Genomic DNA, 12103 nt, shown 5'->3' with positions numbered 1-12103 from the left:
TGAGCCCGCTCAAAACTAATTCGAACATTTAGTACAAGAGACTTTTGAGCCTGTCGCTAACTTCAATTCACGATAGCTCATACTATGGAACAAATACATATATAAATCCCTCAAAAAAATTTTAAATCATTAATATAATTTCTCCCACACAACGCATTACGATTGGCTAACCATAACGATCACTGGTACCAACTATAAAATTTCAGTTCACAACTAACATGGACACCTCATATGATGGATCCTCAAGCAGCATAGAAGGGCCCTTCACTACAATAACATCCCTTTATTGGCTACGGTTGCTACTTGGGCAGAAGCTGTCATAGATTGATAAGTTCGCACGCTATTGGGGCGAGTGGGAGGTTATCCCACTACTCAAATGAGAGCCGAGGCTCCATCCTTTCCCGTATCTCTAAGGTTGAGAGTAGTGCCAGTACTAGCAATGGACAGCATGCCTCACCTTGCGTGTAGAAGCCACCTTTTTTTTTTACATAGAAACATAATTCCCCATAAGTCAGAACGGGGAATGCACCCCATAACTAGTCCAACTCACATGTTTGAGTTATGCTCCTTGAAGCAGTTCCCACACCATTTAAGAGTCAACTATCTTCAAGGACGTGTTTGTTGAGCAAGGAATCTACTGTGGAAGAAGGTTCCTGGTCCTTATTTTAAAAAATTTTGATGCTCCGCACAAACATGAGATCAAAATCTTGGATTTTTTTTGAAAATCCGAGATTTTGATATAAATCCTCGTTGCTGTCATTCTCATAATTCTAATGTCAGTCCTGCTAAATGCTTCTCTAGTGGTGCTCTCGTGGGTAGCGCAACCGGTTTGGTTGGTCAAGTCCCCAGTTTAAATCTTAAAGGGTGATATCTTGATAGTATTGATAAATGTTAAGTTTGAGATTAGAGATGCCATTATGGAGGCCAAGTGGACCCGTTCTTTCTCTCTCATTGTCTACAATAAAAAGGAACAAATAAGCAAAGAAAGAAGAGAAAAAAAAAGTTAAAGAGTTGGGAAAAAATGCACGCCGTTTTCCTTCCCTTATGTGAATAGGTTATGCACAATCAGACTTCTCACCTTTGGTTTCACCCATCAGCTTTATCGATTTTTGGAGGGTCGTGATGTTACCAAATCCTCTGGGAGATGGAAAATTTGAAAGGCAATTTTTGTGGCATCATCCGTGTCATCGGTGAAGGTGGATGAATGGCTCAGCAAGTTGTAGACAAGAAGAAGCCATCCATTCTCACCTCCAACCTTTACCTTTCATAGAGGGATAGATGAGCCAGCTAGGGTTCTCACAAATGAAGGACGACAAGGCCATTTGGCTCATACAGAAGGAAGTGGCATGCACAGGTGTTTGCATCCGCAAAATTTTATTTTGGATTTTGGAATGCTCTAAAAAAATGATGTTTTATTTTGAAATGAGAAAGAAAGTGACTCGTCCGATAGTACAAGGATTGACCATTCCCGATATCTTTATCGGGGGTAACCAACCCAAGGACTATGCCTATTTTTGATATAATTTTCACTTAAACATCTTTTATATTCTACATGTGGTGCAGTGTTTGAGAAAATGTTGAAGATTTAGTGTGAGTGTAAAACATTTTGATTTGAGAAATTTTGGATTGAGAAATCTTTACAAATATCATTTGAAAAATTTTGGAGATCACTTTTTGAAGTCACTCTAGTGTTCTTGTAAGACTTTAAGTAGGTTTGAGATTTTGCTCTAAGTTGGTTACTACTTAATTAGAGCTCCATCTCATCTTGCTTAAATTCTTTTAGAGATGTGCTTGTGATCATTCGTCATGTTAAATGAAAGTGAATGTATCAATGCATTGACCCCACATGATTAGAAGGAAATTACTCATTCCTACCATGACATTCATCTAAAAACATTCATACCACTACATACATCTAAGTTTTTCATTTTTATTTATAAGGTTGACATAAATATTGTTACGAAAAAAGAAAAATTTTTGAAAATGGAATAGGGTTGTAGACCATCAAACACGATTCTAATATTGGGTAATTACTTGATTTTTGGTGTTGGTAAAGTCGACCAATGAAAAGGTCTTGGGAGAAAAATATTCAAAAGAATGAAAAAGAGGAAAGACTTGAATATAAGAGGAATATGGAGAAAGAGTGAGAAAAGGAGATTTTAAAAATCACAAAACAAAGGATTTAAAAGAGAAATATATATATATATATATATATATATATATATATACGTATGAATATGTATATGAAACTTGTGAAAAATGAGGTTTAAATCAAATAGGGAGAAAGAAGAAGATTTTAAAAAGACAAAGAGATTTTATATATTCATATATACATATACGAGAGTTTGTAAAATAATATGTTAAATCATAAAGAGAGAAAGATAAAGAGAAATAATCATGTGCAAATATACGTATATAGCATGTATATACGTATATGTCTTCACGAGAATTGAAATCAAGAAATAACTTAAAATATCCGACTTTGATTTTTATGTAGGCCGGAGAGGAACTTGAACTCATGCAAGAGCCTAGGATAAGTCTCCAAGGTCTCATTAAAGGGAGTTCTTGCTTTCGAAAATCTTTTAGAAAATATGATTATAAATATTTTTGTATGTGAACATAAAAACCACAATTATTATATAAAAATCGATTTCTTCCACCATTTATTATGAAAGAAATTCAAACATACATGGAATAGAGAGCAATGTGATAAAACACTCATTGGAGTTCCTAATCAAGTGATTAAGAAAGAATGCACTTTAACATGTATAAATTCGTGAAAGGGTTTCCTGGATTGGATAAGTCCCAACCTCAAACATCAACACAAGAATGAAGCAATATCCCGACCCAAACATTCATTCTCACCTTGTATTTGCTCATTAATAAAGAAAATTAGTATATCACACATAGACATCATCTCAAGCATATAACAAGCATATTTTTGGAAATAAATGAAGAAATGAAATGTATTTTGCCTTGCTCATACTCTTGATGCACTCAAGAGTAGCTCTTGACTCCGGAGAGGAAATCTTTAGAGATTTCTTGCACGGCCATGAGGAGGTGGCAAGAGAAAATAAAAATAAAATAGACGACGACATACCTCGAATATAGATGATATTAGAAATGAGCCTCATTCTTTGAATGATCCAAGGATCGCCTCAGATGAAACTCTAAAATGAATAAAATATCCCTCCAAGAGGTCTCATCATGCTCTCTTGAAGAGTTTGAACTTGGAGAAGCTTGCTTCTATGAAGAGAGAAGAGAGAAATGGAGAGAACAAACTAAGAAAAAACTCTAAAACTTCAAGTGAGAAAACACTAAAAATTTTCCAAGGATTAGCTCATGCCCAGGGGAGAAGATTGTGTGGATATTTATAGAGAGTTTTGGAGTCAAAACTAAAAATTTGATTTTTTTTTTAATTTAACAAGATTTTCATGCTAATTTTGAATATTTTTAAACAATTTTAATTTTTTTAAAAATAGGTTTTGACTAAGTGAGATTGGCCATTAGCCCTGCAAATACTTCTTTAGGGTGTTGGCAGGGCTAATGCCTACCCAACAGAGCTAAAACTACCCCAAGGGGAGGTTTGACAAGACAATGGTGCATGTGCAGCGCAAAGGCTCTGGCTCAGGCACTGTCACACTCCAGGCACAACACGTGCAGGTGATCGTGCACGCGATCGCATTATGCGATCGGGCGCGACTATGTGTCACATGTGAACGATTATTTTTTTTAAAATAAAATAAAATAAATAAATAAATAGATAAAAAGGTTGTTCATATAAAACGTATAAACTTTTTTTATTTAAGATGTGTAAAAAAATACTTCTTTTACAAATGGGTGACAGACTTTGTTTTGAGTGACTCTGAGCTCGTTTTAAATCTGGATTGGGTTCAATTGGTCGCCGACGCGTTCTAGTGAGTGATTGGCTCAAAACACATCTTGGAGCAAGAATGAAACATAAATCAAAGGGAAGGTTCGCTGCATGCGCGCAGTGCTCATAGCATCAAATTTTGTCGTTTGGGATAGATTTCAATTTGAATTTTGCGTTCGAATTTGAATCCTGCGTTTGGACTCAGACATGGGTCTGGAAATTCATTTTGGATCGAATAGTCATGAATTAGACTTAGGTAAGGATATAAAAGTTTGTTTTGGGTTTAGGTCGGGCTTAAGGCCAAAGAATTGAATCCAGATGAAATAATTGAGATTTGAATGAAAATGAAATACACCCCTTTTCGGAAAAATTTGGGGTGATAACAATAGCACTCGATGTCCTCGACCTCTGCATTATGTTAGAGTCATGTTATTTCTTTGTTAAAAATGTTTGATTGCTTTTTTTTTTGTATTTCAACATTAGTCAAGATTTTCTGAGAATTGTCCGGTGATTAATTCAGATATCTTGAAATTCTAGAAGTGCGTCAAGAGGCCTCACATGAATTGTGGACCTGGGAGAGGCTCAGTTTTGAAAATGGGTTCAGACATAGGCCAGGCAGGGTTTTTTGGGCTGAGTATGAGTGCTGTTTTGGAAACCCAATTTAGTTGAAATTTGAAATTGGCTTAGCCTAGGCTCGAGCCTACTGGGCTCATACGAACTTAGATGAAATGCTAACTTAGGTTCATGTGGCTCTTAACTTAGGTTTTATAAAAAACATGCACACAATGACAAATGACCAAAATCCCCATGACATGGACATCAGATCCAGTTGTTCATGTGGGCAAGTTGACCATTGAAAAGCGCGCAAGGTAAAAATAAGGAATCCTATGAAATTTGGTAGAAACATGACCCCTTTTGCCATTCAAAAACTCAAAAATTCAATTTTTATGTGTATCAAAACCACTCTTTTCTGAAGGCTGGGCAAAGGAAAAATGATAAAAATTTCAATCTGAGCCATGTCCATCTGATCTAGAGCAAGAAATACCGGAAACCACTCATGTAGAAACCATAGGCAGCCCTCTATAATGTCAGAGTTCTTCATGACAAGTCGTAGTCCTTTTATAGGAAAGCAAGACCGTCCATTGCAAGTGAAAGACATCGAGTCTTGATGTTGCCCCACATCCTAAAAAGCTAATGAACTTGCATCTCCATGGTACTTTATTTATTGGAGAAAATAATGAGTCATGTTACCTTGGGCGATCTAGCCCTCATCTCATCTACATAGCCTTTAAAATGTGCATGAAAGTCCAGCAATCGGATGTCCTTCTTCAGGTCCCAGCTTCTCATGCTTGTGAGTCTAAATAGTAAATCATTTGTAGTTGCAAGTCTTGAAGTTGGTCACAAACTGATCATTAGTACGATCTATGGGACGTCCTACTGCCTTTGGCAAACCCAATATGTACGTAAACTCGTTCATGAGAAGCACCATTTCTCCAAAGGAGAACCAAAAAGTAGATGTGAATGAGGTTGATGTTGATCTATCTTGTATTCTAACAATGCCATTGTCTATAGGCCATAGCTATCCAAATGATGGAGGAAGACATTGGGAACTCATTGAACCACTGAAGGTACTAGCTTGGCATGAGTCAATATGCAGGAATTCTATGTCATCTCTAAGGATATAATGGACAACATCATGGCCTCGGGAAAACATCTTGATCATGGTGATTGACAAAATGACATGATGGGGCTTGGACAGACATGAACAATATAAAATAGTGGATGTCCACACTAGGTGAAGAGACTTTGTCTGTCAAGGTTGACCCATTAGGAGGTTCTGACTTTACAAATGACAAGTTTGATTTTGATAGGCTGAGGAAAACCTAAGGGATGAGACAAAGATTGAAAATCTTGGGTGGTTTTTGATAGAGAAAATGAAAGTTCCTTTTGAAATCCCCACTCATTTATGATAAAGACATTGTTAAGGAAATGCGATTCATGTAGAATAAATAGCATGCAATCAGCCAAGACACACATAAAAAGCTCACACAACACCCCATAATGACATGACTCTATAATGCAATTATTGGAAAACAGCTTGGTTACCTAAACTGGATATTCGAGGTCTGAAATTTTCAATAGTTCTATATACCAAATATGCCTATATACCTAGACAAGACTCCTCCAAATGGGTTTCTAGATCTTTACCTTCTTGATCACTCACTAATATACCGGTCTACTGTCTCAGCATGAGTGAGGGGAGGGCCAATACCCATCTCGAGCATGTCGGTATAACCATTGACCACTTCGAGCTATTGCATGTATGATGTATTTCACAACATGATGACCAAACATATAGGTAGGAGTTTGAAATATGCAGAAACATTTAAAATTAGTTGGCTCTAATGTCATGTGGCTTAAGATGCATGTTAAAATAGACAGAGGCAAACATTGTATCAAAAAACTCCTAAATTGAGAGAGGTAGTATGTGAACATGGATGAATCCTCTCACTTCTAGGTTCTAATGCACATCAGAAATATACATACATTGAATTATGAGGTCACAAGGTGGTTCTAAGGGTAGGATGACATTTAAAACTTAGAAAACTGAAACATTTTGTCTAATCAGAGAGTGACATATCCCATCATGACCATCACTTTTGTTTACATGCAAAATTTGCATCTTACATGTAGACCATATAATTGGAATATCATTTACCTATACTCATCTATGTTTTTCATGTAGGAATCCGAGAGACAGGACCCAACCTTCGGTAAGAGGTTTGACCATTCATAGCACCTTTACCACGGGTACTAAGACCAATGACTAGACTAAATGCTCTAATTTGTAAGCCTAAATATTGTCTAAAACATAAGAAAAACAAACATGTTCAGATTTTGAAATCATATAGGTTTTAATATCTAAGTATATCTCAATGAGAACTTAAGAACCTAGTGAGAATCAACTTGATATTCATGTTTGGATCATATAGACACATGCAAATCAATATACTAAATCTAAATCATGCATGCAAAACTGGATCATGTGGACTTGAAATTTAGTCATTACTGGGACTCAGGTAGGGACGAGAAAATTGGTCCAAATCCAAAAATTGGTAATCACGGTTAGAAGGATTCTAATAAGGATTCTAATTTCGTCCTTCATATTTTCATGAGATTCGTGTTCTAAGTTTGAGATGGAAGCTATCACAAGATCCAAAATATTCAAAGTCCAATCCAAACTTCAAGATCTGAAATCCAATAAATTTTTATCTTCTATCTATAGTTTGATCTTTTAAAATACAAATAGGTTAGATTCAAATTTGATAATCAATAAGATTTAAAATCCAATTCTTTGGGATTCAGCCTAGGGTTTATGATCCAATGTTCAATGTTCAAGACTCAAAATTCGAGACCTAAGATCCAAAATATGAGGTTTGGTATCTCAAGAATTACATTTCTTGAGATCCAAATCCAACTATGCTAGACTTGGGGTTTAGTACCTTGATTTAGATCAATATGGGGTTTTTAATTGAGACCCAATGCCTTAGAAACAAGATCCAAGATCTGAATAGACTAAGGTTAGGTCGCCCAAGAGGACTAGGCTTAGGGGTTCAAACCTAGCTAAACTAGGTTTAATTTCGGGACGAGCCTGACTTGAAATTGACAAATCATGTTGTTTATAATATGGACCTCATGTTGAATAGGAATGGGTCGTGTAGAGGTTGGATAGGTTCTATCTCTAGGGTTTGGATTCTGAGTAGTGGCTCGAAGACCGCTCTAGGTTAGCTCTTAGAGCACAAGACTAGGGAGTCAACATCTACATGATCTAGGGTTTTTAAAATCCTTTTCAAAAGTGTGATTTTGAAATCATTTCAAGAAAAAATATGTTGTGGAAAGTGGTCATTTAAGAAGACTAAATTGAGTGTAGTTGTTCACATGCTAGGGCTACTATCTCAAGGCATGATACTGGCCCAGCCCAATCTAATTTCAAACAGGGTTGCACATGGGTAAGAGGTGACTAAGGTGTGTGTTGAGATAATTATGAAATGCATGAAAAATAAAATAATGAAAGCATAAGCTATATGCATGATCTACGAGAATGAACTAAATAAAAGAATTGAAAAGAGATAGGGACAAAAGGGGCATACTTAACCCTTGTGTCTAGCCTAATGACATTAATTTAAATCCTATCCTAAGAAGGCAAATAATATAAACTACTGCATGACTAAAGCAAATAAAGAGGAGCTAATGAAGAAATAAGCTAAACTAAATATGCTAAAAACATGATACTAAGAAAGAAAAGAAAGAAAACACTAAATTGCAAATAAGAAAAGAAAGAAGAGAGAAAAGAAATTACTTGAAACTGGAGACCTGACTAAACCCATTCCCACAACTTTTGCAGAGAGCTTGGTTGGGTCTTGGTTGAGTACTACTGCAGCTTAAACTCAAGACTTAAACGAAAATTCTATAAAAAAAATTTAATTTCAAGTGAGCCAAGTGTTTTAAACACCTATTTGGATTCTCCAAATTTTATGGGCTTTTATCAGCTCAAATTTTTGTGGAGAGAGAAGGGGGTGAGCATCCTCTTTTATAGACGGAGATGGGGGTCAATCCTCCCAAGGAGGATCGATCTAGGACTAAAATTTTTTAGTCTTCCTCCTCAAAGGCACAATACTTAGGTTAAAATGGCATTTTCAAACAAAAATTTGTTTCACTATGATATCAAATTTAATCCGAATTTGATTCCACCAAAAGTGATTCGTATATGGAGAAGTGTAGATTGATTCATAATAAAAGATTTGGATTGACATTAAGTGTAGAGAACGAATGATGCTTGAATGCAGAGTCGACAAAACACACATTAAAAACATATATTAAAACCGATGTTACATAGAAAAATGTTCATTTTGACCATGTACAGGAGGTACCAGTCAGATTCTTTTTGAGCCAGTTTTCTCCGCAAAGAATTTCACATGATTCATGTCCTTTCGTACACATTGACGTTAAGCACAAAGTGAGAAGTTTATGATGCAAGATATGAATATAATGCTCATTAAGCTCATATGTGAATCTTGGAGCTAGACTTGATACTAATCTCAAGATTGAGGTCCAAAAATCTGCAGAAGATTCTAGAAAATGGATCTTGATATGATACAAAAATATGGATCATGATCTGATACTGAGACTTGCAATTTGAGATAATGAATGTGAATCTATAAAGACAAATTTCAGATCTGAAATTTGGATATGAGATCCACATACATTAATTGGACATTAGATTTGGATATGAAACCTGGAGATCTGGAATTAGCAAGAACTTGGACCTGGCTCGATCCAAGTTAGGTGGGTTTCGGTTTGTTTACTTGTACTGGACCTGGACCTGGGTTAGGTTCAGTTTTGAAAAGGGGCTTATGCCTAGGTTGGGCGTGGGTTTACTGGGCTCAGTACAGGTGTTATTTCTGGAAACATGGTTCAGTTGAAATTTGAAGTGGGCTCAACTAGGCTCAAGCCTACTGGGCTCAAATGAACTTGTATGAAATGCTAACATAGGTTCATGTTGCTCTTAAGTTAGGTTTTATGCGAAACATGTGTATAATATAAAAAGATCAAAATTCCTCTACCATGGAAATCAAAATAGATGGGTCGTTTGGGTAAGGTACCACACTAAAAGTGCGCAGGATAAAAATAAGACATCTTGTGGAATTTGGTTGAACAATGACCTGTTCCCCTTGCCAAACCTAAAAATTCAATTTTCACAAGTATCAAAGCAACCCTTTCTAAAAATTATGCAAGGGCAAAATGAGAACTTTCAATTTGAGCCATGTCCGTCATATCCAAAGCTGGAAACACTTTGTTGAAGAGTTGTTGACCGCAACCATGTGAAGAAATCCATAAATTAATTCTCGGATTTCAGCTCAAAAGTTTGAGCTGCACTAAAAGTGGATGTGCAAAACAAGAGAAACCTTAGTAAATCAGTAGAATGAAAAATGAGCTCAAAGTTGGATGACTGAACCGAATAAAATCCAAAAATACTTAGATTGGACACTAAAGAATATGATCGTCGCTCGGTGCAAGCTGACATGTTTTGGATTGTGAGAATTTTAGCTCAGACTTGCCAAAACTGGTGAGAGAGTGTCACTGTAATTTTAGGACAATGCTCTATAACTCAAACATGGATTCCAAAACTAAAAGTAATTAAGGAAATATTCTATGAGAAGTAAGGAGAGAATATGTTTAGCTCAGTTCACCTTGACATGGTCTTGGTGCTCTAGAATTGGCAGGTGCATGGTCTCAATGTGTTGATCAGGTTAGAACCCTTTTAGTGAGCTAACTCTAACAACTACTGAGGTCTTGTAAAGGTGAGAAATAGCCTAATTGCTCAAATGTTAGACAATTCTAAGAATTTTGGGAAAATCCTAGTTTTCAAATCAGGTGACAAGATGTAGGGGCAAAATGAACATTTTATAGTAGTGGTGATCTAGGTGATCATGGTCTAGGTGTTCAATGTTGATGTAAAATGCGTTTATTTGGCTCAATAATGACATTTGTTCTTGAAATTTGTTTTCTAAAAATTGATTTGCAAACCTCATAGTAAACGCTAAAATGGTCATTTGGCTTGTGCAAATATTGAATGTTCATAGAAGTGTAGTGGCATGGGTGCCTTAGCATCGAGAACTGGTCAAAAACCACTCAATGCAAATGAACAGATGGCGGGAGGAAGGCTTAGAGCCAAACAAGCATAAGGGATCGACCCATTGCAAACAATTTTATCGCCATTATTGAGAACAGTTTTTGACCTCAAAATGAGATGAATAATTTGATGATTATTTATTCTTACTCCTCAATTGTGAGTGTCATACATGTGTGATCTATTATTGTCATGCAGGTGATCAATGAGTATATGAAAATGTTGAAGCCATTTTGATGGAACCATACTAGGATAACCTTGACCTCATGTTTCAAGATAGATTTTCTCCAACACTTATTTTTTGTTAGTCTTTGTTTGTTATGAAAGTTTGTTGGTCATCTTCGGATTTAGCATATGGCTAAGGAGACACATGATAACTCGACATTTGCTACACTAGTCGATATATTGAAGGAGGAAAACTCTAGTTGGAATAACAGTATGTGAATGGCCTATCCAGTTTTGCCCTCACAATACAATTTGATTTAAGGATCATGATAAGTTTGTAATTGTATGTTCAATTTTAGCTCATTATTCCTTATTTGTCGGTCAACCCAAAAACATTAGATGCTATACATTGTCAACAATGGGAAGAAATGTCTGTAGATGTACAATTCCTTGACCTTTTCTTGAAACTTGAGCAATAGGCATGTCACACAACAGTATTTGTACACATGTTAAGAACTATATGGTTTAGTAGAAGAGATTTCATGTGGATGACCTCGACTTTATTTGTTTCTTCTATAGTATAATACCTTTTATAAGAGCATTCCATTGTAAGCTAGACAACTACAAGATATTTCCCATGAAATTGTCCCTAGCAACATAACAACTATCATTGTAGTGTGTTCATGATGAGTTTTATGGAGGACCTCTGTTGTGGATGGAAGCCGAGATTTACATAGGAAGATGTTACAAACCATCTCTGGAGGTAGTATCACCCTGTTCTAATTCATTGATGACTAAAGACGCAATAGGGATAGCAATTCACAAACTTTCAACCAATGGCTGAGATGCAAGATGTCATCGAGTGACACTACATAGCTAATAGATATTTTATGGTATATTTTATACAAACAGTTCTAAATAAAAATTATCGTCTTTGTTATATTGCAAGTATTATTGCATTCCCTATTGCTCTCTTTATCACACTTACTAGACTGTAGATAACTCTTATGTAAAACTTTTCTAGAACCATGCAACGAACTCCCTATTGCATTATCACGTGCAGTGTATGCCTCACCTGAACCTCTTGATCGTCATGCTTCTTAACCAATTGCATGATTTTACCTTCACCATGCCTTCCTTCTTTGTCGTCAATCTTGTGATTGAAAAAACAAAAAATAACAAAGGCACAAATTATTTACGTGGTTCAGCTAAACTCAGCCTACATCCAAGACAAGGAGAAAACTCACTCTCTCTCAATGCTTTTGAGAGAGTTCTTTATTGATATATATAGTTGGAGTGACAACAGAGATCCAATAGTCATGGATCTTGATTTGGATAAACAAGGTAACTCTTGAATTTTAAATTCTTTCTCT

This window comes from Nymphaea colorata, chromosome 14 (assembly GCF_008831285.2).
Source record: "Nymphaea colorata isolate Beijing-Zhang1983 chromosome 14, ASM883128v2, whole genome shotgun sequence".
Lineage (NCBI taxonomy): Eukaryota > Viridiplantae > Streptophyta > Magnoliopsida > Nymphaeales > Nymphaeaceae > Nymphaea > Nymphaea colorata.
This window is presented reverse-complemented; position numbering follows the sequence as displayed.